Consider the following 27,245-nt stretch of genomic DNA (forward strand, 5'->3'; position numbering starts at 1 on the left):
AAGCTTCTAGATTAAATCATGACTGGAAGAGCCAGAGCAAGAGCATGTGAAAGAGCACGGGGCCAGGACTTGCAACTACCCAAGCCTGGTGATCCTGGGCAGGATTCTCACAATCCAATCCCTACTAATACTGAACCTGTGTATTACATTTTTACCTGGTGTTTTGCTACTTGTACTATTTTCAATAAAGACATTGTTTTTTTACTTTTGTCTTGAATCATATTGATTAAGGTATTATTGGCTATTGGACTAACATTAAGGCTCTCTAATAGTCCTCTTATGTATTAAATAATACTGAACTTGTTGGATGAGAACGTCAAAAAGGAGCCCCTGAAGTTTCTAGAACAGAAGCTAGAGATTTTGACATTTCAGCTGGATTTCAAGATGTGTCAATTGGAGAGCGTGGTGGTCGTATACGTGACTGGGATACAGGGTGTTGCCGCTTCCTAGATCAGCGTGTCCGCCCTGACGTGTCCCTTGAGAAAGGAGTTTGAAATGCGCGTCGGGGCGGACAGGCTGATCTAGGAAGCGGCAACACCCTGTATCCCAGTACCCACTAGGTAAATTAACCATTTATTGTATACTATGCTATGTTTGGGTTATTATAACACTGGGTAATAGGATGGGTGCTTTTACCAGCAGCGCTTTTTCCTGCATCTAACATGAACAATAGTCACTATGTGAGATACAAGTATTATTAGGGTAATTGTTTTACCTACATGTTATGGGCAGGTCGCCTAGGGGGTGTTGACATTTAGGGCTAGTTATGTATTGAATTAATAAAATCTGAGGCTGCATAGGAGGTGATAAGTACTCTGTATTATTTTGATTGGTAGTCTATACAGAAATTTGCATGAGATATGTTTATGCCCCTAGGACATATTAAGTGTATTATTCACTTAGGCCTCTCAGTGTAACCATTTATGGCAGCCTATTTGGCACCCTGTCTAATCGTGGATTACTGTGTTGGTAGCAGACGTCCCTGTATCTGGCGCGTTACATGAGTTTTATGAGTGACGAGTATCTGATATTGTCCTATCCGCTTAATGTTTGGCAGTATGATTTTAATAATGTTGCTTCAATAAAAATTGTATTTTTTTACATAATATTATTGCCTTCTGATCATCGTTTTTTCTATGGGACTATGTGATAATTGATGATAGGCTGTAGTAATCCAGCCAGATACATGGTTATTTAACCATGTGTGGTTGTCAGACTTTCACGTGTCCAGCTTGTATAAGTAATAATTATAAGGCACAGAGGAATCACGGAGAATGTTGGTACGGTCAGCAAGGTACTCCATCAGCATCTTCCAAAACTTTGCACTCCTTGTGTGAGTACCCCACGCCTCAGGGCCAGGGTGATGGGAGGGTCTGAGAAAACTCTCCCTGAACTTTGCCAGGGTTCTACTGCCTCTGCTGGATTGGAGTTGTGTCTCTCTCCCCTGTACTCCTTGGCAGTGGCGGATTAAGTGGACTATGGGCCCGGGGCTGTTCATAAAACCTGGGCCCCTGTACCCCCCTTCCCACCTGAGCGCTGCGGTCCCCGTGCGGGAATTGACAGCCGTACGGACCGCAGCACTTGGTTTGCTGCGGGTCCATACGGAAAACCCGCCACCATTCCACCATGTGAAGCCCCCACTCATCCCCCCTTCATCCTGTGAAGCCCCCACTCACCCCCTTCATCCTGTACAACCCCAGTCACCCCCCTTCATCATATACAGCCCCCAGTCACCCCCCCGTCATCATATACAGCCCCCAGTCACCCCCCCGTCATCATATACAGCCCCCAGTCACCCCCCTTCATCATATACAGCCCCCAGTCACCCCCTTCTTCATATACAGCCCCCAGTCACCCCCTTCATCATATACAGCCCCCAGTCACCCCCCCGTCATCATATACAGCCCCCAGTCACCCCCCTTCATCATATACAGCCCCCAGTCACCCCCCTTCTTGATATACAGCCCCCAGTCACCCCCCTTCTTCATATACAGCCCCCAGTCACCCCCCTTCATCATATACAGCCCCCAGTCACCCCCCCTTCATCATATACAGCCCCCAGTCACCCCCCTTCATCATATACAGCCCCCAGTCACCCCCCCGTCATCATATACAGCCCCCAGTCACCCCCCTTCTTCATATACAGCCCCCAGTCACCCCCCTTCTTCATATACAGCCCCCAGTCACCCCCCTTCATCATATACAGCCCCCAGTCACCCCCCTTCATCATATACAGCCCCCAGTCACCCCCCTTCATCATATACAGCCCCCAGTCACCCCCCCGTCATCATATACAGGCCCCAGTCACCCCCCCTTCATTGTGTACAGCCCCCACTCACCCCCTCCCCATTTAATTCATTTTATAAATAAAAAAAAATAAAAAAAGTTCCCCATACTTACCTCACAGCCAGCTCGCTCCCCAGCAGCGCCTCTGCTTTCAGCATCCTCCGGGACATGTCGGCGCGTGCACGATGACGTCATCGCGCACGCCCGACATCTGACCCGGAAGTATAGCCGGAGGGAGCCAGAGCTGAGCAGCCGTCAAGGTGACGGCCGTGCACAGCTCCCGGCCCCTCATAGAATGTGACGCGGGCGGCTGTCTGCTGCCGGCGGCGTCACAGCCAGCACAGGGCACGGCCGGCCCTGTACAGGTGCTGGGGGAGCGGTCCGGGTGGCATTTGCCTCTCTGCCACCCGGCCCAGCCCGCCCCTGGGCCCCCAAAAAACCTTGGGCCCGGGGCGACCGCCCCATCTGCCCCTATTAGGATCCGCCATTGCTCCTTCGTTATGCAACGAACCTCTGCCGCTAGTGTTTTCAGATGGGATTTTTTAAAATAATCCCACAAGAAGGGCCCGAGAAGTAAATGAGAGGAGGATCTTAACAAATTTGACAGAGGATCGGATAAAAGCTGAAGACTAGCGATATGAAGCATAATCCGGAGCTATCAAATGTATAACAGATGAATAAGCAAAATGTGCAAAACTGTGAAAAAGTCATAATTAATAATGCCTGACTGTTTAAATAAGCATTTGTTATATTTAGATCCGGAAAGAAAAACACATATAAAGACAGGCTATTAAATATAGCCATCATTTCCAATATAGTGTGAGACACAAAATTAACAATTAAATGAATCCAACATGTTATATGATATAACAGATAAGACGGCTTTAACAGGCAAAAGGTATCCGTTGAAAGAAAAAAACCTCTCAAAAAGAGGGAATGTCCATAGTGACGGGCAGTTCCAATTGATTGTAGCAATGAATCCATTCTAGGGCGAAATACCGATCAGCATAAGAGGCATGGAGACACTATAAGGGGGAGATAATAAGAAATTAAAAAAGAATAAAAATACCCAGACAAAAAAAGGTGAACAAAACATAAAAACAGAAATTCTAAAGAAAAGGCTTGAAGCTGATGGCCTCATTGAGACCTCTGGGAGTAAGCGTATTTAAAACGGTCATCCACCTAGTTTCGTTTTGTAGCAATCTCTGCTTGAGATTGCCGCCTCGAATTCCCATATAAACATGGTCTATCCCCCGAACTGTAAAACCTTTTGGATCACAGTTATGTTTCTCAAAAAAGTGTTTATTAATAGTCTTAAGGAGATACTGTTCGAGGCAGTCTGACGCATTTTTAATATCTCTAATATGTTCCTGCACACGTTTTTTTAGGGATCTAGTAGTCATTCCTATATATATGAGCTCGCAGGGGCCTTTTAGTGTGCGCATACCCATGATAATACTTTTTGTCACATTTTTTCATGATTAATAAATTTTGCATGATTTCTAGAGATTTTGTGAGCCTCTATTTCTTATTCAGGGTTTTTCTTGTGTGTTTTATATGATTATACTCTGAGCACTTAATTATACATCACTGTTTGGTATTTGTGATATTGTACTCAGATATTATTTTTTAGATACTTTCCTGTTTTGCAGTTTTTTTTTTTGGTTTAATTTTAGTACACCTTTCTGCCTCTGTAATAAGAGATATAAAGTTCTCCTTGTAGCGTGGGTCTAGAAGTGTCACCAATCAGTATTGCCTGTCACCCAAAATTTGGAGAATGCAAGGGTCACGGGAAAGGCAGCATAATGTAAACTCAGCCATGCAAGACCAAGAGGACGACTGACCATGCTCTCCTCCTCCTTCTCCTTCTGTCTTCAGGTCATCCATGCTGAACAGACGGTATGACAGTTGTGCTTGTAATACCATCTATAGCGCATGAAACTAGCTCCTGTTCTTCCTCCTTCTCTTCCTCATTGCCACCCAATCCATGTTGGGGTGAGATGAGGCTGGGCTGTGTGTAATCACCCTGTATGGTTCCTTGCTCTGTCTCATTATGCTCTGCCAGCAATGCATCCTCTTTGCTTGTGAACAGAGAGCGTTTAGCGCTCTATTAATTGGCTTCCCCCTCACTAGACTTTCCCCTCTCCAGTCCATCCTTAATGCAGTAGCCAGGGTCATCAATCTGGCTAATCGGTACTCGGACACATCCGCTCTTCGCCAGTCGTTACACTGGCTGCTCATTCAATATAGGATCCCAATTCAAAGTACTTGTTCTCACCCACAAAGCTCTCCACAGTGCGGCACCCCCTCACATCTCCTCCCCCATTTCTGTCTATCGGCCTAGCTGATCGCTGCACTCTGCAAACGATTTTCGACTAACCTCTGCACTAATCCATACCTCACGCTCTCGACTCAAAGACTTCTCCCAACAATCCTATGGAATGCTCTACCCCAAGAAATTAGGACCAGCAGCAAGTTGCACAGTTTTAGGCGCTCCCTCAAAAAACATTTGTTCCCTAATCAAAGTCATTTTATGTGTAAGTGTGCGTGTGTAGCCCATTCACTATCTCTATCTACCCCCACTCCCTCAAGATGGCTGGACCATCATTGTAAATACATCATTGTAAATACACACCTGTACTTAGTACAGTATATCCCCCATCTCATTGTAGATTGTAAACTCTCACGAGCAGGGTCGCTTTACTTTGCTTTAATTATTGCATTATTGTTAACGTTGTTACTTATGACTGTATTGTTTGAAACAAAGCGCAGTGGAATATGTTGGCGCTATATAAATAACGATTATTATTATTATTAGAACACAGAGAAGCGGGGTGGTGACGCTAATTATGGCGTCATCACTGCTCACCATCTTGGTGGAGTCCTCAAAGGTTTGGAGGATGGTACATACTGTATGTGTGACATCAATGTCCACCCCTCAGGTCTTATGTTTGGAGTCTGAACTGAAAACCGCCGGCCTTGTTTATGCTGGTAGTCAACAACTGCCCTCTTCTGCTCACAAATCCTTTCCAACTTATGCAGTGTAGCGTTCCAACGCATGGGGACATCACACACCAGTCGGTGAGCCAGCGGAAACTACAAACGCTCCTGAAGCACGGCAAGGGCAGCTGAAGCTGTATCTTTTTCTAAAATGGGCACACAGGCAGCGTACTTTCACAAGCAGATCTGGCAGCTCCGGCTAGCTTTTGAGAAACCGTTGAACAACAAGGTTAAGCACATGGGCCAACCATGGTACGTGTGTGAGCTCGCCTTGCCTCAGAGCCGACATCAGGTTCTGGCCATTGCCACACATGACCATGCCTGGCTGTAGGTTCAGCTGTGTCAGCCACAGATCTGCCTGCTCTTTCAGAGCTGTCCACAACTCTTCAGAATTGTGCAGTTTGTCACCTAAGCATATTAGCTTCCGCACAGCCTGTTGCCGCTTGGCTGAGGCAGTGCTGCAGTGCTTCCAGCTTTTGACTGATGTGGTCATTTCGGAGATGTAGGCTGAAGAGGAGGAGAAGGAGGTGCAGGAGCTGTACACTGTGGGGATATCCCAGATTGAGGTAGGGCCCACAATCCTCGACGTCGTAAGGACGTGTTCCATCCAAAGTACAGTAATTACACAGCCTCTCCTCTCTGCCAGGCCCTTCACTGGTTTCCTATTGCCCATAGGCTACAGTTCAAAACCCTAGATATGGCATAGAAAGGCATCCACAATCTTTTCCATAAATCTATGACATGGTCTCACAAGGTCCAACTGGGTCTCAGCTTCCACTATGTTAACCCAGTGTGCCATCAGCGAGATGGACCATCCCTGCCCACAAACACTTGCCCACGTGTCTGTGGTTAGATGGACTTTACCAGTAACAGCATGTTTGAGGGCACGGGTAATGTTGTGGGACACGTGCTTATGTAATGCAGGGAAATCACAGCAGGAGAAATAGTGTCGGCAGAGGACCAAGTACTTTGGGACGGCCGCCGCAATAATGTTGCGGAAAAATTCCATCTCCACAAGCCCAAGCCTAAAAGGCAACATTTAGAGCATAAACAGTGGAGAAATGTGGGAATTTAGTAGTGTGGCCTGTGGGGTGTTGGCTGCGTATTTTCGCTTGCGTTCCAAGGACTGAGGGAGGGAAAAATGAACGCTGTGCTGGGACAAGGATGTGGAGGTGCTTGTTGATGGTGCTAGTTGAGTGTGGGCAACGACAGGTACAGAGCAGGAGGCATCTTCGCATGCACCATGGACAGGGGATTGGCTTGCACACACAACAGTGGAAGAAGCAGTGGTATCACCCGCATACACTGTTTCTGGACCCTGGGATTCAGCCAAAAAAGTCGGGTGCTTTGCTGCTATGTGCCTGATCATGTTGGTGGTGGTCAGGCTGGTATTTTTGCTAGCCCTGCTGATGCGGGCATGGCAGTTGGTGCAAATGGACTGTTTGAGGTTATCCGCAGAGTCTTTAAAAACAACCAGAATCGGGAACACCTAACAGTTGTACTGCCAACTTCCGTTGTGTTGGTGTTAAGGGGACATTCAGTGTCTCCCTCTCCCGCACCACCTCCTCACCTCCCCCCTGTCTGTCGGTGTTCCCCAAGACTCAGTTCTATGACCCCAACTCTTCACCATCTACACCTTTGGCCTGGGACAGCTGAAAGAATCCGACGGTTTGCAATATCAGCTCTACGCCGATGACACGCAGATCTACCTATCTGAACCTGACATCACCTCCTTCCTGACCAAAATGCTACAACGTCTGTCCGCTATTTCATCCTTCTTTTCTGCTCTCTGTGTAAAACTGAACATGGACAAAACAGAATTCATCGCCTTTCACCCATCTCACTCTACCCCTCCACCAGACCTATCCATCAATGTCAATGGCTGCTCACTTTCCCCAGTCGCGCATGCTTGGTGTCTCGGGGTGATCCTCAACTCTGATCTATCTTTCAAGCCACATATCCAAGCCCTTGCCTCCTGTTGCCGACTACAGCTCAAAACATTTCACGAATCCGTACATTCCTTGACCAAGAAACTGCAAAAAAGCTGGTGCATGCCCTCATCATTTCCCACCTCACTATTGCAACCTTCTACTCTCTGGCTTCCCCTCTAGCACTCTTGAACCACTCCAATCTTTCCTAAACTCTGCTGCCCGACTAATCCACCTGTCTCATTGTTATTCCCCAGCCTATCCTCTCTAAACACTAAAACTATGACATACAAAGCTATCCTCAACCTATCTTCTCCATAAATCTGTGATATGGTCTCCCGGTACTTACCTACACGCAACCTTCGATCCTCTCAAGATCTCCTCTACTCCCCTCTTATCTCTTCTTCCCACAACCGCATACAAGACTTCTCCCGTGCTTGACCCATACTCTGTAACTCTCTACCCCAACACATCAGACTTTAGCCTACCAAGTAAACATTCAAAATAAACCTGACTAACCGCCTCTTCCGACAAGCCTACAACCTGCAGTAATCCTCAGTCTACTGAACCGCCGCAAGACCAGCTCTACCCTCCACTAGTCTATCGTCACCCATCCCCTGTAGACTGTGAACCCTCGCGTGAAGGGTCCTCTCTCCTTCTGTACTTGCGTGTGCCTTGCATTGCTCATGTTTAGTGCACTTGTCTATGTATGCCCCTTTTTCACGTGTAAAACTCCATGGAATAAATGGCGCTATAAAACTGATTAATTATATTATCATCCACCACCTTGTCTTCCACTTACGCACCCTGGTCCTCCTCCTGACTTTCTGGAAATTGTGTCTCATCATCGCCCTCCTCTTGTGACACGTTCCCACCATCTCCTTCGTGTGACAGTGGCTTCTCAAATATTTAGTTATCGTCTTGCCCGCTTCAAGTGGACCCAGCGAGAGGCACAAATCTATAAATGGAAAAGTGAACAGCTCTTCAGAGTGTCCAAGTGTGGGATCAGTTGTCTCCGGGCACTGTGGGAGGAAGGAGACTCAGGATGATGAATATGTGATCCAGACTCACAGCTACTCAGACTTGACCATGTGAAAGACAGGGTGTTGGTGGTGGTGGCAAAGTGACTGGAAGTATTATCCGCTATCCAACCAACAAACTTTTGTCACTGCTCTGGCTTCAATAGTGGTGTGCTGCTGCAGTCCTCTAGTATTTGGGACAGGAAGGTTGAGCGAGAAGATGTGAGTGTTTGTTGTGGCCCAATTTCTGCTTGCCCACAGCCTCGGCCTCTGCATGCACCATCACCATCACGTCCACTTCCCCGTCCCTTGCACACATCCCTTGTCCATTTTAAATGGACTAAAATATTTCCCAAGTTCACTACAAATGGTTGAATTTTAAGCCAACTGATATGTGATTAGTGTGCGTGCAAACCCCATGTGTATTTTTTTATTTTTGGAGCCGAAAAATTGTGTGAATAAGTAGGCTAAGACACAACCAACACAATTATATGGAGGCCTGAAACCTTCTGCATATTAAAACAGAGCTGGCTCACCTGATCAAACCTGGGAGGAGAAGATTAACCCTTCTTGTGCTGCCTGTCAGCAGGTCTCACAAAGTATTTAAAATGCAGAATCCACATAAAAATGCACAGCATTTATATGAAAACACACAATATATCTGGCATCCCATATAAATGGCCACATTGTGGTATACCACACATCCTACATGTCTTTTCAGACACCACCACTAGAACACCAGGGTGAACCCGTGATGCAACAGCCACGTTATTGTTGCAAAGGGGTGTTTGTGATCTCAGCAGAGTTCACCTATCGTTTCTTGTGTCTCCCCCCTCCCAATGAGGAGTCCAAATAAATATCAATTTAAAAAAATTATAGTGTTGGACAGGAAGAGCAAATAGATAGTTGTGTGTTGTGAGTTCATTTTTCCCTTCACTATTGAGGTCTGATGAACTCCCTCCTCTGGTGAAGGAAGGTAGTGAGACTGATTATCAGACACCTGCAGAAAGTTGTGGGAAGCAGGGTGTGTTGCAGTCCGCGCTGCCGAGATTCACAAATCACCAGGGATGCAAGATGTTGTAGCAGTGTACTCCTTTATTTCCTCCTACGCGTTTCGGCGCCCTTCCTGGCACCTTCCTCAGGGATATTCAAAGGTGCCAGGAAGGGCGCCGAAACGCGTAGGAGGAAATAAAGGAGTACACTGCTACAACATCTTGCATCCCAGGTGATTTGTGAATCTCGACAGCGCGGACTGCAACACACCCTGCTTCCCACAACTTTCTGAAGGTTTTTCCACGTGCGAGTGGTTGGTGGAGGTCCTGCAGCAGCTGATTCTGTGATATGCTCTCAAGCCAGTTGTGGGTTACACAACTGGAATAGGTGAGTGGAACTGTATTATACCGCTCATACTTCTAGTGTCACTAGTGATAGGGCACTATTGCGCCTCTTGTTCCCCCCACCATTTTTGTATTGATATCAGACACCTGGGCAGCTAGATGATGACTGGGTGGCTGGAATTGAGGACTGGATATAAGGCTGCCGACACCCTTCTTCCTGGCTGGTGATTTTCCTGCTGGATTCTTGGAGACCAGTCTGATTCCTGGATCTCAAAGCTAAGTTTTTCTGCTCTGCTTTGTACTCTTCTGTTTTGTTTTTTGTTTTGCCTTGTTTTTTGGGAGTTCTGCCATCCCCGGCCGGGGGTGAGCTGAATTTCATTTTTGTTTCTGATCTGTTGATCTTTGGCTCTGTCTTCAGAATATACCTGAGTGCTGATATAGTCTTTTGAAGCCTAGCGACTTCAGGGCCTGTTTTTCCTATCAGTCGGTTGGCTCATTTTGATAGGGTTTTTGCGGATGGCAGACAGCAGCTTTCCTATCCTGTCCTATGTAGTTAGCTTGGGCCCCATCATTTGCTCAACCTATCTTTCTATCTGTGTTAGTGTTTTCATCTTGCTTCACCGTCATTATATGTTGGGGGCTGCCTATTGCTTTGGGGTCTGCTCTGGGGCAGTTTAGTTTTTCCCCTTTCTGTCTTTAGGCTATCTAGTTCTCCGGCTGTGATCGAGGGGTCTAGGGCACCGTAGGAACCCCCCCACGGCTACTGCTAGTTGTTGTGGATAGGTCCAGGGATCTGCAATCCGATAGCTGCCAACCTCTCTGGTTTTTCTGGACTTAGCTGGATTTTGTTTTTTCCTCCTTCGGTGACTCATCATTACAGATGTGATATGACACTGTGCCCTGCCAATAGTAGAGTAACTTTTTTTTTAATTACCAGCATTACATAAAAATTTTTAAATGCTGATGAAGTTGATAGAAATCCACAATCTGTGTCCTCCCAGCATTCTTCTGTACAAATCTCAGTATTTAGATCACTATTACAGCGATCTATTTCCCTTCAGCATTTCTCTGTCTTCAGATCACAGATATCACAAAATGCTTCAGCCGCAGGGCAATAAGTATTGCCTACGATTGAACATTTATGGATTACATTTGTATAGTGTGAAACATTAATTAGGCCTACAAAATGTATTTGTCTAAAACATAGTTGGTGGACACTTAGTAATTCCCCCCCTTTTAAAGGAATATAAAGGTCTTGAGATCCATTTGTAGGAGTCCAGATATTAAAACTAGAAACCAACAAAGATTATCTTTTATGTTGAAACTAATTATTGAAGAAATGTAAACAAGTTATTCAACATTTATTTAGCCTCCCTTGACAGAACAGTAGAACCATAATCGTGCTGTATCACAATACTAGAGCAAGGAGAAAATGGAAATTTGTGATGCAATAATGCAAATGCCCCACAACGAAGGTGAACTGTACTACAATGCTGGGAACAGGATAAATTGTCCAATGTCTGATGCCAGACTCCTTCAAACATCATCTACCTCCTGTTGATCATCAGCGCTAAGCAAAAACCAAAAAGAAAAATTAATGTTTTTTTAAAGTAGTCTTTGGGCCCATATGTGAATTGTGTATCTCTCTTATTACAGTCTCCAAGTTGTGTTGGTGTCATCAGAGCTTAATCTTAAATGCAGGTTGTTGGATGACCGATGATGACCTTGAGGATTTAAAGAGTGCTTTTAAGATAGTATCAGGATCAACTTCAGCTGGAGGATTTTATGCAACACTGAAGGAGGATGAGGTTGTGTTTCTATTAGATTCACCTTCCTTCTTTGATGGGGTGTCACTTAATCTAAGAAGTATGGGCTGTTCTGATGTTATCACACTACCAAAGGAAGACTGCATTTCACTGGTTGTCCAGCTAGGTATCTGTTGTTATATTTTTTGTAGGCACCAACTGCTTTGTACTTTCTGACAAACACAACCTCGGCAACTCCGGAATTCAACAAGCAGGTGCACTTCAAGGCACCAAATACACATAAGAGCTCCACAATATCTTTCTCTGTCACTCTTGGATGCAAATTATTACTGGTCATTTTTTTGGCCTTCTAAAGAGCTAAAGACAGACTCTTTTGGAGTTGGCCCTACTGATGAACACTGGCCTACTTTGTGACAAGTGTCAGTGACACGTTGGTTAGGTGCCTTTGTGTGCAATAAAGGTGTCGAAGTGTCATGCTGAGTAGACATTGGAGCTGTGTATGCATCATTGTGTACCACTTTAGTAAGAGCTAAAGTTTGCCCAAGAGAAAATGAATTTCCAGACATTTACGGCCTTTTTTGCACATTGTTAGCAGCTGTGGTCTTTATCTTCTTGGTGGGGATGTTGGAAAGTAACATGTCGTCATCAATACCATCATCGTCCATATCTTGTCAACTGGAAATCTGTTGTTTCCCAGGGTCGTGGTTAACTACGTTTTTGTTGCCAATCCTTTAACAGTGTTCAATAGCATAGGTAAAGGGGAAAAGGAAAAATAATCAGCTCACCAGTCTTCGGCAGATTTCTCTGATTGAGCATGCACAGAGCCGCCTTGATCAGAGGCATGGTTCCTCTTCCATTTAACAGTATTCTTTTCACGAGAACAAAAAAATAGTTTTCAGCTGTGACATTTGGATAATCTTGGTAATATGTATGGGTAAATATGAAGAGCCTTATGCTATGGGTGTGTTGATAGTTACGGTTGGTGCACTCCTCTTTAAACTTAGTTTTTCACGAGCATCAATCAGTTTGGTTTTCCTCCATCACTGATCTGCTGCTTTCTAGTATTAAGCATCTCACCAGCATCTTGCACTTTACCCTTCATACAGAAAAGGTGTGTTTTTGGCAACCTATTTCTCATGGGCATCTTTTATGCCAAGCTTTGGTTTCATGTGGCCATCCAGTGTGTGTATTCAAAGGTTTTTTGGGGTGCGTGTAACTTTGGTGTAGGGCAGGCCTTGCCTTCAATGCATAAGCAGTATGGGAGTACCAAATGAATAATGTGAACTTGGTTTTCCTGTGGCCATCCAGTACGTGTGTTGAAAGGCTTATTGGGGTGCATGTAACTTTGGTGCAGGGCAGGCCTTGCATTCATTGCATAAGCAAACAGTATGGGAGTACCACATGAATAAAGTGAAGTTGGTTTTCCTGTGGCCATCCAGTACGTGTTCAAAGTCTTATTGGGGTGCGTGTAACTTTGGTGCAGGGCAGGCCTTGCATTCAATGCATAAGTGTAACGCTGCAGGGGAAGCGAGCGCAAGAGTGGACCCTCTGGGCCGTGGAACAGACCTACCCTGGGTGAGCTGACCTAGTAGAGGCTGACCCCTATACAGGGATTGTCAGGAGCAAGCCCAGAGGTCACTGGACCACAGTAGGAGATACCAATAGGGGCAGCTCAATCAGTGAATGGGGACCGAGACTGAGTGGAACCATGGGAGTGCAGAGGATCCAGGGGTACAAGAGCCAGAGACACGGATCCCAGGACACCAGGCGGGTACAGGAGTGACTCCGGGAGTGGATGTCAGGACTGGACTACAGGATAGCTGCAGCAGGAGGTAGCTGTGGAGAAAGAGTTACACAGGAAGGGGAATGCTGCCAGGGCAGTATAAGGAAACACAGTTATATAGTGGTCTGAAGAAGCACTAGGACATGAGCGTGCGGTGCAAGCAGGGCAGCGCAAGTGTGCTCGGGGAGCAGTAGGAATGCGAGCGCACAAGGCAGCAGGTGCAGGCCAGAGTTACAGAGTGGATAGGAACTGAATAACCAAGCACCTCCCCATAGAGGAGATGTCCAGAAATACCCCATGATTTACCCGGATTGGCTACCGAGTTTTACGGGGCTGAGGCATCCGAAAGCATAAAACGCAAAGAAATGTGCGGGTGCCCTTTAAGGGGCCCAGCGCATGCGCAGATGCCGGGAAGAGCGTGAGAGTGGAAGCAGAGGAGAGACGCGGCGGAGCTGCGCAGGGACAGCACGCCAGAACCCGGGAGAGGAGCCAGAGGAACCGTTGCCCGCAGCAGGAGGGTGGACCGTGGAGGACCAGGTAAGTAACCGGCGGGCAGGGACGGCAGCGGTGGCGGCAGGCACGGCAGCAGCAGGCACAGGCAAACAGTATGGGAGTACTAAATGAATACTTGGAACTTTGGTTGCATGTGGTCATCCATGAAGTCTGTTTAATGGGTTGTTGGGGTGCTGGCCCTATAAAAATAGACTTTTGTGACTTTCAAAGTCCCTCCTTCATAAATGAAACAGGACGTGTCTGATGATGTGTCACACACCACGTGGCCAAATAAGGTTGTAAACTGTTAAAGTGACATTTGTGTTGGTTGAAAGCAATGGTAAAGTTGAAAAACCCATCAAAAACGCTACGTGTAAAGATAGCCCAAATGGTGGAGGAACATTTTTGTTTTGGGTTATTTATTTTGCCTTATATAAAAGTCATTACCCTGGAAAGAATGTTCCTTAACATATTTCCCAGAAAATCCATTTTGGTTTCATTTTTCTATGTTTTATTGTGCGCCTGTAAAAATTGCGTAAGACTCGGACAACATTGTTCACAGCTGTGACCTGGAAGCCAGAAATGCTTACAGGGGTCTTCACCATGATGTTCCCATGTCATTTGAGCACTGTTTCCATCATTTTCAGATGTTTTTATACCCTAAAAGACCCTCAGGGGAAGTCACGGTAAAAATACTCGGTTTTCCCAGACTTATATTGGGCGCGTTGCTCGGGTCGAGCATCTGAGCATTCCAATTTGCTCGACCCGAGCAACAAGCACCCGAGCTTTTTAGTGCTCGCTGATCACTATTAATTGTCCTTTCCCATTACAGAACAAGCACCATTTCCTCACATATCCAACTATTGGTGACCATAGTTTTTCAAAATATGCACCTTGACTTCTTTTAAGGTAAATCCATGATTTCTATTTTATTTTAGTTAAATTACAGTGATAGCAGATAGCACAACAGATGCTGTTCCAGGCTGATGCTGGCTAAGTATTTTATAGCGGGCATATGCCCTGCGTGTAAGCGTCCCCTGACTGTGAAGTAAAGTTATATCAGGAAACGCAAAGGGGTTTAATTATAATAAAATTACACTATTTTAAAAGACATAAAATACAAGCTCTGATGATTCACATGACTACAAAAATAATTAACTTTCTTTATTATTATAAACAGAAATTTGAGCTTTGGGAAATTGTATAGTTTATATCATTTTGGTACATATGAAATTTTTGCACCAGTTTTGTAAGCTAAAGACAGAAGTGGAATCCAAAGGAATGGGAAATATAATGAGAGATTATATTTCTAATTCTTGCTGGATCCACTTCTGGCTTTGGCCCAAATAACTGCCTCAAAAATTGCATTAGCTTTTTTCCAAACAGACTATATAAATAATAAGCCAATCTTATGGGGGTATTTTTGAGTTTGGCATCTATCACATATTCACAGAATTCAGTTCACATGCTGTCTGACTAGAGAGGTGCCAAGTCTGACTGAATACTGCAAAATGTTTTTTCCCCTGGTAGAGATTATCTCCTGACTTGTGTCTTGCTGAAGTTTTCATTTTGATGCCAGCTTCTGAACTTTTCAGACTTCTGTTTCAGTTCAGTTTGGTTAAATAATCATTCACTTATGAAGCTGTAACGAGGAAATATCAAATATTTCATTTCATGCTGTACAATTTTATTATCTGTAACCTCAGACTTTTTGTTCCTTCTGGCAGTTGCATTATGCACTGACCTGTTTTACGACCTGAAAATTAAGATTATTTGCTGTTTCTTGCCGTTGCTTTATGCTATCATATTTTTTTTTTCTTTTGGATAGATGAGATTTGCAATTGTCAGATCTTTTTTCAATTTTCCATTAGTCAACTTGCACTTAATTTAGCCTAATCGAATGTCTTTCGTAGCATCAATTTGTGTGGGAACGCCAAGAAGGAAAACCCCACATGCTTGACTTTTCAAGATATTAAGAAAGAACATGCATCTGTGAAAATGGGTAATTGGCATAATTGTCTTCTCCGCAAAGAGGATGCACTCGATGGATTCAAATGATCTTAATGACTCCATATAATTTATTCCCTTTATGTAATGTGTCCTTTTTAGAACTTTCATTGTGGTTAGATTTTTTTTCAGAGATTTGAGATAATTTTTGTCACAGAAATGTGTTCCCTTCATATCAAGATAAATACAATATATGTATACATACAGTTTATATGTCCTCAATTGGTCATCTGATAAAATGTGCAGTAGGAGTAGGGTATAAGAGTCGGTATTTTTTGGGAAGCTTAACCCCTTTATCCCCAAGGTGGTTTGCATACTAATTATCAGGCCAATTTTTACAATTCTGACCACTGTCACTTTATGAGGTAATAACTCTGGAACGCTTCCATGGATCCTGGTGATTCTGACAGTGTTTTCTCATGACATATTGTACTTCATGACAGTGGTAAAATTTCTTTGATATGACTTGCGTTTCTTTGCAAAAAAAAAAAAAACAAAAAACGAAATTTGGCGAAAATTTGGAAATTTCGCTTTAATGGATCCTGCTGATTCTGAGACTGTTTTTTTGTGACATATTGTACTTCATGATAGTGGTAAAATTTCCTCGATATTACTTGCATTTATTTGTGTAAAAATGGAAATTTGGCAAAAATGTTGAAAATGTTGCTATTTTCAAACGTTGAATACTTATACCCTTAAATTAGAGAGATCTATCACACAAAATAGTTAATAAATAACATTTCCCACATGTCTACTTTACATCAGTACAATTTTTTTGTTAGGAAATTTTAAGGGTTAAAAGTTACATAGCAACATAGTTTTGAAGGCTAAAGGAAGACCTTATGTCCATCTAGTTCAGCCTATTTTTAGTGTAGCTGTTCTGCATTGTTGATCCTGGGGAAGGCAAAAAACCCACAGAGTAGAAGCCAATTTTCTCCATAGGGAAAAAAATTCCTTCCCCTAAGCTGGGTCAACCATCTATCTATAATATTCTGTTTTTCGTAACCTTCTATACTGTTACTCACAAGAAAAGCATCCATTCCTTTCTTAAATTCATTCAGTGAGTTGGCCATCACCACTTCCTCAGGAAGAGAATTCCAGAGCCTCACTGCTCTTACTGTGAAGAACGCCCTTCTATGCTGCTGCAGAATTTGTCTTTCCTCCAAACGAAGAGAATGCCCCCTTGTTCTTGTCACAGTCCTTGGTACAAACAGTTCATTGGAGAGATCTCTGTATTGCCCTCTGATATACTTGTACATATATATTAAGTCTCCCCTAAGTCTTCTCTTTTCTAGAGTAAATAGACCTAATTTTGATAACCTTTCTGGGTATTGTAGTGAACCAACTCCATTTATCATTTTAGTAGCCCGCCTTTGAACCCTTTCAAGTTCAGTAATGTCTTTCTTGAGCACTGGCGTCCAAAATTGCACACAATACTCCAAGTGTGGTCTGACGAGTGATTTGTACAGAGGGAGAATTATGTTTTCATCTCGTGTCCCCAGACCTCTTCTAATGCATCCCATGACCCTATTTGCTTTGGTGGCAGCTGCCTGACACTGGGCACTCCAATTTAGCTTCTTATTGACTAAGATGCCTAAGTCTTTTTCCATGTCTGATTTCCCCAGCAGTTTCCCATTTAGTAAGTAATTATAGCATCTGTTTCTCCTTCCCATGTGCATAACCTTACACTTATCTGTGTTAAACCTCATTTGCCATTTTTCAGCCCAATTCTCCAATTTACTCAAATCTGTCTGTAGTTGCAAACTGTCCTCCTTTGTGTTAACTAACTACCTTACATAGTTTTGTATCATCTGCAAATACTGATATTTTACTGTGTAAGCCATCCACTAGATCATTAATACATATATTAAATAGTAGGGGGCCCAATACAGAACCGTGTGGTACCCCACTAGTAACCCTGGCCCAATCTGAGTATGCACCATTAATAACCACTCTTTGTTTTCTATCACTAAGCCAGCTACCTACCCATCTACACGCATTTTCCCTTAGCCCAAGCTTTCTCATCTTACTTACCAATCTTTTATGTGGGACAGTGTCAAATGCTTTAGAGAAGTTGAGATAAATGACATCCAATGATTCTCCTTGGTCCATTTGAGAGCTTACATCCTCATAGAAGCTGATCAGGTTAGTTTGACAGGAGCGATCCTTCATAAATCCATGTTGATATAGAGTTAAACATTTATTAACATTGAGATATTCCATAATGGTATCCCTTAGAAAGCCTTCAAAAATTTTACCCACAACAGATGTTAAGCTTACCGGCCTATAGTTTCCAGGTTCCCTTTTACACCCCTTTTTGAATATTGGTACCACATTTGCTTGCCGCCAATCAAAAGGAACAGACCCTGTTTCTATAGAGTCTTTAAATATGAGTAGAGGCCTGTCTAGCACATTACTTAACTCCCTTAATACCCGAGGGTGAATGCCATCAGGGCCTGGTGATTTGTCAATTTTAATCTTACTAAGGCGGTTCTGCACTTCTTCCTGGGTTAGGCAGGTAATACTTAATGGGAGTTTACATTATCACTCTGCATTTCCCCTGGCAAATCCTTTTCCTGTGTGAACACTGTTGAGAAAAAAGTATTTAAAGCTTTTGATTTTCCCACATCGCTCTCTATGATTTCACCCTCATTGTTCTTTAAAGGGCCGACACCATCAATTTTAATCTTTTTACTGTTTATATAATTAAAGAATAGTTTGGGGTTTGTTTTACTTTCCTTAGCAATGAGTCTCTCAGTTTCCACTTTTGCTAAATGTATTTGTTTTTTACACATTTTATTTTTTTCTCTATAACTTTTTAATGCTTCTTCATTGCCTTCTTGTTTTAGCTTCCTAAATGCCTTGTTCTTCTTATTTATTGCCCTTTTTACATCCTTATTTAGCCACATTGGTGTTCTCCTGTTCCTAGCCTTTTATTTCTGTATGGTATGGCTAGCTCGCAGTGGGTGTGTAAAACTCATTTAAATATTTCCCATTTATTTTCTGTGCTCCTATTTTTGAGGACATTGTCCCAATGAATTCGGCGAAGGTCCTCTCTAAGCTGATCAAACTTTGCTTTCCTGAAATTCAGCGTTTTCGTAACCCCCTTCCAGGGCACCTTACTGAAGGACAAGTGGAATTGTATTATATTGTGGTCACTGTTCCTTAGGTGCCCATCGACTCGCACTTCTGTTATTCTATCTGACCTGTTGCTTAAAATTAAGTCCAGAAGGGCTGTCCCTCTAGTTGGGCCCTGCACAAGTTGTGACAGATAATTATCCTTGGTTACTGACAGAAATTGGTTTCCTTTCTGAGATACGCAGGTTTCAGTTTCCCAGTCTATGTCGGGTTAGTTGAAGTCCCCCATAATAATCACCTCATTGTGATTTGCTGCTTTGTCTATTTGTTTCAATAATACATTTTCAGTGGTTTCTGTTATATTTAGTGGCTTATAACAAACCCCTATGAGGATTTTATTACTTTTCTCTCCTTGTATCTCCACCCATAGAGACTCCACCTCTTCATTTCCCTCTTGTATATCTTCTCTTAGTGTGGGCTTTAAAGTGGACTTTTTATATAGACAGACTCCACCCCCTTTCCTTTTTTTACGATCCCTCCTAAACAAATCATATCCTTGCAAGTTAGCCGCCCAGTCATAGCTGTCGTCTAACCATGTCTCAGTTATTCCTACTATGTCGTATTTTTCCTCATACATTACCAACTCCAGATCTTCAATCTTATTGGTCAGGCTTCTTGCGTTGGTCAGCATGCAGGAAAGAAGTTTTGCTTCATTTTTCTTAGCTTCCTTCTGAGTACCCTGTCTTGGGTCCTCTTTACCACATCTAGTATCCTTGATTAGTTTGTCCTTCTGCTGCATGTTCTTGTCTGCTGTTTTTCCTCCCATCCCCTCTTCTTCTAGTTTAAAGCCCTCCTGATGAGTGTGGCAAGTCTTCTGGCGAATGTGTGTTTCCCAGGTTTTGTGAGGTGTATCCCATCTCTTGCGAGAAGTCCATCGTAGAGGTAATTCACGCCATGGTCCAAGAATCCAAATCCTTGCTGCCTGCACCACCGTCGTAGCCAGTTGTTCACCTCTAGTATCCTATTCCATCTTCTGATGCCATGGCCATCGACTGGGAGGATTGATGAGAAAACAACCTGTACGTTCCGTTCCTTTATTTTCTTCCCCAGAATTTCAAAGTCTTCGCTGCTAGTTGGTAGGTCATTTCTTGCCGTGTCGTTTGTGCCTACATGTATCAGTAGGAAAGGGTAGTCGTCCTTGGATTTGAGGATAGTTGGTATCCTGTTGGCCACATCCTTGATTTTTGCTCCTGGGAGGCAGCATACTTCTCGTGCGGTTATGTCCGGCCTGCAGATAGTTGCCTCCATGCCTCTTAGTAGTGAGTCGCCCACAACTACCACTCTTCTTTTCTTTCCGGACGCACTGCTGATCAGCGATTTCTCATTTTTTCAACAAAATTTACAAAACCATTTTTTAAGGGACCACATCACATTTGAAGTCACTTTGAGGAGTCGATATGACAAAAATACCCAAAAGTGACACCATTCTAAAAACTGCACCCCTCAAGGTGCTCAAAACCACATTCAAGATGTTTATTAACCCTTCTTGTGCTTCACAGGAACTAATGAAATGTGAAAGGAAAAAATGAACATTTAATTTTTTTCACTAAAATTTAACTTTATACCCATTTTTTCATTTTAACAAGGGTAACAGTAAAAAATGAACTAATCATAAGCTCCTCCACCACCAGCCAATGTATAGACAGAAGTTTTGGTAGCTATAAGGCCCAAACTATACGGGTCGCACTCACGGAAGAATGTCTTTTATGGCTAAACATGGCTGCCCTCCAAAAAGTATTTTTTGTCCTACAATATAAATTCTACTATCTTATTGTGGATAGAGCTGAATGGTGAGAAACTCCAGAAAACAGTTAATCTGTATAAAGGCACAAAGTACTCATTTTGAAATAGTGAAGGTATTTATAGGGTGAAAACAGCACAGGTGCAAATTACCTTTTAGTCATTGTAATCACCTATAGCTCTTGTTAAATTGTTCTACATGTAGCGTTAGACAGTAGGAGGAAAGGTAAAAGGGTTTCAAAAACCTATAAAGATGAACAGAAGCCTTATACGAATAAAAAAAAGTTTCAATTACCTAAAATACGCTGTACATAACCTTGCCTTACTGTATCTTTTGCCAGTTCCTCCTCCTCTCACCTTCCTCTTACTGTTGGGGTTCCTCAAGGATCGGTTCTAGGCCCCCTCCTCTTCTCCTTGTACACTGCCCCTATTGGTCAAACAATCAGTAGATTTGGTTTCCAGTACCATCTCTATGCTGATGACACCCAATTATACGCTTCTTCTCTTGACATCATGCCAGCCTTTCTAGAAAACACCGGCAATTGTCTAAACGCTGTGTCTAACATCATGTTCTCACTATATCTGAAACTGAACCTGTCAAAGACTGAACTCCTTGTGTTTCCTCCCTCTACTAATGTCCCTATACCCGACATTGCCATTTCTGTGTGTGGTTCCACTATTACTCCCCAGCAACATGTCCGCTGTCTTGGGGTCATACTTGACTCCGAGCTTTCCTTTACCCCCCACATTCGATCACTGGCTCGCTCTTGTCATCTGCACCTCAAAAACATTTCTAGAATTCGACCTTTTCTTACTTTTGACTCCGCAAAAAATCTTACTGTTTCTCTTATTCATTCTCGTCTCAACTATTGTAACTCTCTTCTAATCGGTCTCTCTTTTACCAAACTCTCCCCTCTCCAATCTGTCTTGAATGCTGCAGCCAGGATCATATTCCTCACCAATCGTTACACCGATGCCTCTACCTTGTGCCAGTCATTACACTGGCTACCCATCCACTCAAGAATTCAGTATAAACTTATTACCCTCACCCACAAAGCCCTCCATGGCTCAGCACCACCCTACATCTCCTCTCTTGTTTCAGTATACCACCCTACCCGTACCCTCCGTTCTGCTGATGACCTGAGGTTAGCATCCTCAATAATCAGAACCTCCCACTCCCGTCTCCAAGACTTTACATGTGCTGCGCCAATTCTTTGGAATGCACTTCCCAGGTCAATACGATTAGTCCCCAATCCCCACAATTTTAAGCGTGCCCTGAAAACGCATTTATTGAGACTGGCCTACTGCCTCAACACATTAACCTAATCTATCCCTGGGTGGCACAGTCAAAAGTTTTACCATAACCAGGTTCCCCACATCATGTTCCCACATGCTTTATGCATCCATTAGCCCTCTGTGTCTGTACTGTTACACACTTAACATTATGGCTGGTCCAAACAATCAGGGCAATTGTTACCACCCACCTTTTGTGTCTACCTCTTTCCTCATAGACTGTAAGCTTGCGAGCAGGGCCCTCATTCCTCTTGGTATTTGTTATAATCTATGTGATTATTGTTATGCTGTAATGTCTATTTTCTGTACAAATCCCCTCGGAAATGTAAAGTGCTGCGGAATATGTCGGCGCTATAGAAATAAAATTTATTATTATTATTACATTGTAATAAGTAATAGTGAAATCAGGTTATGGTTCAATAACCTATAAGATATTAAAAATAGATATATCATTATACTAGATTATATAAGAATTAAAAGGTTCCAATAATCTATCATCATATATTATTACTTGCTTGTCTATCTGGAATATTTTATGAGTTTGAGTCCAAATCACTGTTGATTCATAACAGTTAACCATTAAAGTCCATTTACTGTTCTGGTGATAGAAGACATTTGGGTGGCCTTCTGAGTCTCCCACAGATTGGGGATAGCCAATGACTCTGAAGAGGACCAAGTATAAGGGCTGACGAGTTGGCCAGTCCATGATGGTGATCCTGGGGAGTTAAAGTTCCTGTATGAAGCCTTACTACCCTTCTGACCTCAAAACAAAAAGGTTCTACTGTTATGGTATAGCTTTTGAGCTTCCAAAACTGTGCTTAGAAAACTATGCTTTACCAATGTTATTATTGACAAGTTTGCAAAGAGATGTACTTGAGATTGTCAAAATCAAAAGAATAAATATGAGATCTGTCCCAAGAGTAGCTTCTGGCAGCTTACATATTTACTATTTTGACTGTAGCGATATTCTATGTCCTCCCCTATTCTGAAAAAAGTATCTGTATAGTAGGATGGTCTAGAAGAGATCGCTGGGTCATCTGCTCCATTGTAATGGAGGAAAATTACAATTGAGTCACACTATCACTGAAACTTGTGATATTATTGTGGCAAGGCCTTGTATTTCTAATTTCTACAATGTTTCTATACATTGGATATGCCCGCCCATGTCTGGCTTGGTCAGCATAGCTCCAACATTTGATTTCCTCTATCATGAACACTGTTTTCTGGGAAGACAGATCTGGCATTATGTTGTCTGGTGATGGTGAGTGAGTTAAGACGCTTAAGAGTGGAGTTAGGAGAGTCTTGCAACATGTCTGAATTCCAATTACGGTATCTATTTCCTTATTGTGTTGCTCTCTGTGGTAGTGAAAGAGCATAAAAGAACAAGGACTTTGGCAGCCAGTTTAGCATCTAGATCCCAGCAACTCTTGGCTGTATGCTCAGCAAGATATCTTTTAATGCTGACAGAGCATGAGGGTACCAATGTCCCTATAGCTGACGGAGAGTGTTTTCTGCTTGTCCTACCCATATCTTGCACGGATATTGGCAACGGAGATGATAGATGCTTCAGATCAGCGAAAGTGGACATAGAAAGTTAAATATAACAAAAGATAGCTGTGTGCTGTATTGAGAGGGAGCAAAGACAATGAAGACTCCTTGACACTGGTTACAAACTTACGTATTTAGCCAAAATATCAAATCATACCTCATGCATTAATTCATCTTTGCCATCAGCCCCTGTAATGTGTGTGAGAGATAATAGTGTTTGTCCTTGTGGGGTGCACTTACATTGTGCCCAGCACCTTGCCTTATCTGATAATATGGGTGTGACTTATAGCCTGATAAGCTGATATGGTACACTACACGTATCTGTATAACTGGCAACCATTACTGTCATGGATGATAGTGTGTGCTTTTTCATGAGTACTTCGCATCTGTCTACATCCTGCAGTATGCAGTATTTTTGTATCCTGACCAGGTATTAGTAAAACAAAGCCTCTTATTTTCTGTGATATTTAATGTAAAGCTCCCCTAAGCCACTAAAAGTATCTCGGTGTCATTCCCTTGTTGAAGCAGTGGTTCCTGGCTACAGACTGATATACACTGCTAAAAAAAAATATAGGGAAAACTTAAAAACACAATGTAACTCCAAGTCAATCCCACTTCTGTAAAATCAACCTGTCCAGTTATGAAGCAACACTGATTGTAAATAAAGTTCACCTGCCTTTTTGCAAATGGAACAGACAACAGGTACAAATTATAGGCAATTAGCAAGACAACCCCTATAAAGGAGTGGTTCTGCATGTGGTGACCACAGACCATTTCTCTGTTTTCATAGAATCACAGATTAGAGTTGGAAGGGAACTCAAGGATCATTGTGTCCATTCCCCTGCTAAATGCTGCGCAGGATTTACTAAACCATGTCAGACAGATGTCTGTCCAACCTGTTTGAAGACTTCCACTGAAGAACTCACCATCTCTTGTATCAGCCTGTTCCACTCATTGATCACCCTCACTGTCAAAAAGTTTTTTTTCTAATATCTAATCTGTATCTTCTCCATTTCAATTTCATTCCATTGAGTCTCGTGTTTTATGTGCAAATAAGAATAATAATGATCCCTCTATACTGTGACATCCCTTCAAATATTTGTAGACAGCTGCTAAGTCTCCTCTTAGCCTTCTTTTTTGCAAGCTAAACATTCCCAGATCCTTTAACCGTTCCTTGTAGGGCATATTTTGCAATTCGCTCATCATCCTGGTAGTTCTTCTCTGAATTTGCTCCAGTTTTTCAATGTCTTTTTTAAAATGTGGTGACCAGAACTGGACACAGTATTCCAGATGAGGACTGACGAAGAGGAGTAGAGGGGAATGATTACTTCACGTGATCTAGACTCTATGCTTCTCTTAATACATCCTAGTATTGTGCTTACCTTTTTTGCTGCCGCATCACAGGTGTTGACTTATGTGCTGTCTGTGATCTAGTAGTATGCCTAAGTCTTTATCACATGTGCTGTTGCTTGGTTCTATTCCTCCCATTCTGTACATTAAATTTTCATTTTTTGTTGCACAGATGTAGAATCTTGCATTTGTCCCTGTTAAATACCATTCTATTAGTTGCTGCCCATTGTTCAAGCTTATCTAGATCCTTAAGAATTCTCTCTGTCGTCTCTAGTGTTATCTCTCCAAGCTTTGCATCGTCTGCAAATTTGATCAATTTAACTTCAGTTTCCTTATCTAGATCATTTATACAAATGTTGATCAACACTGGGGCCATGACAGATCCTTGTGATACCCACTTGAAACACTCTTCCAATTGGATGTGCAACCATTTTTACTTTTTTAGTATGATCACTGAGTCAGTTATGAATCCACCTAACCATAGCCTTGTCAATCCCATACTTGGTCATTTTTTCAATAAGGATTGTATGAGATACTTTATCAAATGTAGCAGATATGGTACCAGAAGGCCAGTACACCAGGAGAGGTGTAAAGGACCGTAGGACGGCAACAACCCAGCAGCAGGACCGCTACGTCCTCCTTTGTGCAAGGAGGAACAGGAGGAGCAGTGCCAGAGCTCTGCAAAAAGACTTATTGTGAGACCATATGCAGGAGCAGTGGGCCCTGGGTTCCTTCTCATGCATGACAAAGTTAGGTCTCATGTTCCTGAAGAGTGTCAGCAGTTACTGCACGATGAAGGCACTGATGCTATGGACTGGCCTGCCCATTCCCCAGACCTGAATCTAATCAAGCACATCTGGGACGTGTCTAGTTCCATCTACCAATGCCACATTGCAGCACAGACTGTTCAGGAGTTGAATGATACTTTAATCAAGGCCTGGGAGGAAATCCCTCAGGAGAACATCTGCAGCATCATCAGGAGCATGCCCAGGCGTAGTAGGGAGGTCATACAGGGTCGTGGAGGCCACACACATTACTGATCATCATTTCCATGTCTTGAGGCATTTCCACTGAAGTTGCTTAAGCCTGTAGTTTGATTTTCCACTTTAATTTTGAGTATCATTCCAAATCCAGACCTCCATAGGATATTAATTTTGATTTACATTGATCATTTTTATGTTTTATTATTCTCAATGCATTCCACTATGTAATGAATAAAGATTTGCAAGTGGAATATTTAATTCAGTAATATCTAGGATGTGGTATTTTAGTGTTCCCTTTATTTTTTTGAGCATTGTATAATCAAACTTGAATAGGCGACAGGGAAATTTACATGGTATAATACTTCACATCAAAGAGATAAAACAACAGTAACACTTCACACGGGAATAGATACTTAGCAGTTCGGTAAAAGATGTTATTACCGTATATATTTGTGTATAAGCCGAGTTTTTCAACACATTCTTTTTTGTGCTGAAAACGCCCCCCTTGGCTTATACACGAGTAAATCATCCCAGAAAACCAGCGGGGGGGAGCGACAGAGCAGTGGGTGGCAGAGGCAGGAGCCGGCGGCTGTAGCTAGACTGTGCCGCTGCTAAAGAAAAATGAATATTCATGTCTCTTATTGCATGCACAGTGACAAGTGACAGCTGCAGCCGCTGGCTTCCAGAAGACATCCTACTCACCCTCCAGTGTGCCCTCATGGCATCTCGTTGGAACAGACGGGGGGAGCCACGCATACCAGGACAAGAATGAGGGGACAATGCATACTCAGTTTATACTCGAGTCAATAAGCTTACCCAGTTTTTCGTGGCAAAATTAGGTGCCTCAACTTATACTTGGGTCGGCTTATACTCAAGTATATAACAGTTTCTTTTCTGTTTCTCCTATTGTGACCAAGCCTACTACCATCCTAGGTGAGGGGGTAGTTCTTTCTGCCATCTCGCCCGATTTGAGACATGCTCTGGAAGAATTCCAGGAGGACAAACCTGAGCGTTGTCCTATGGGAAAATTGTATGTTCCTGACCAGTGGAGGAATAGAGTGATGTCTGAAGTTCATTGCTCCACATTGGCTGGTCATCCAGGTATTTTTGGTACCAGAGATTTGGTGAGTCGGTCTTTTTGGTGGCCCGCCTTATCTCGTGATGTCAGGAATTTTGTGCAGTCCTGTGGGACTTGTTCCCGTCTAAACCCTGTTCTCGTTCTAGTGGGTTGTTAATGCCCTTGCCGGTGCCTAAGAGGCCATGGACCCATATTGCAATGGATTTTATTTCTGATCTTCCTGTCTCTCAGAGAATGACTGTTATCTGGGTGATTTGTGATAGATTCTCTAAGATGGTCCATCTTGTACCACTCCCAAAGTTGCCATCTTCCTCAGAGTTGGTACCCCTGTTTTTACAACAGGTGGTTCGGTTGCATGGGATTCCTGAGAACATTGTATCGGACAGAGGAGTTCAGTTTGTTTCGAGATTCTGGAAAGCCTTTTGTTCCAAGCTGGGAATTCAGTTGTCCTTCTCCTCTGCGTTTCACCCTCAGACCAATGGGCAGACGGAGAGAAC

The sequence above is a fragment of the Dendrobates tinctorius genome, unplaced genomic scaffold, assembly GCF_039654945.1.
Source record: "Dendrobates tinctorius isolate UK_male_01 unplaced genomic scaffold, ASM3965494v1 ptg000004l, whole genome shotgun sequence".
NCBI lineage: Eukaryota > Metazoa > Chordata > Amphibia > Anura > Dendrobatidae > Dendrobates > Dendrobates tinctorius.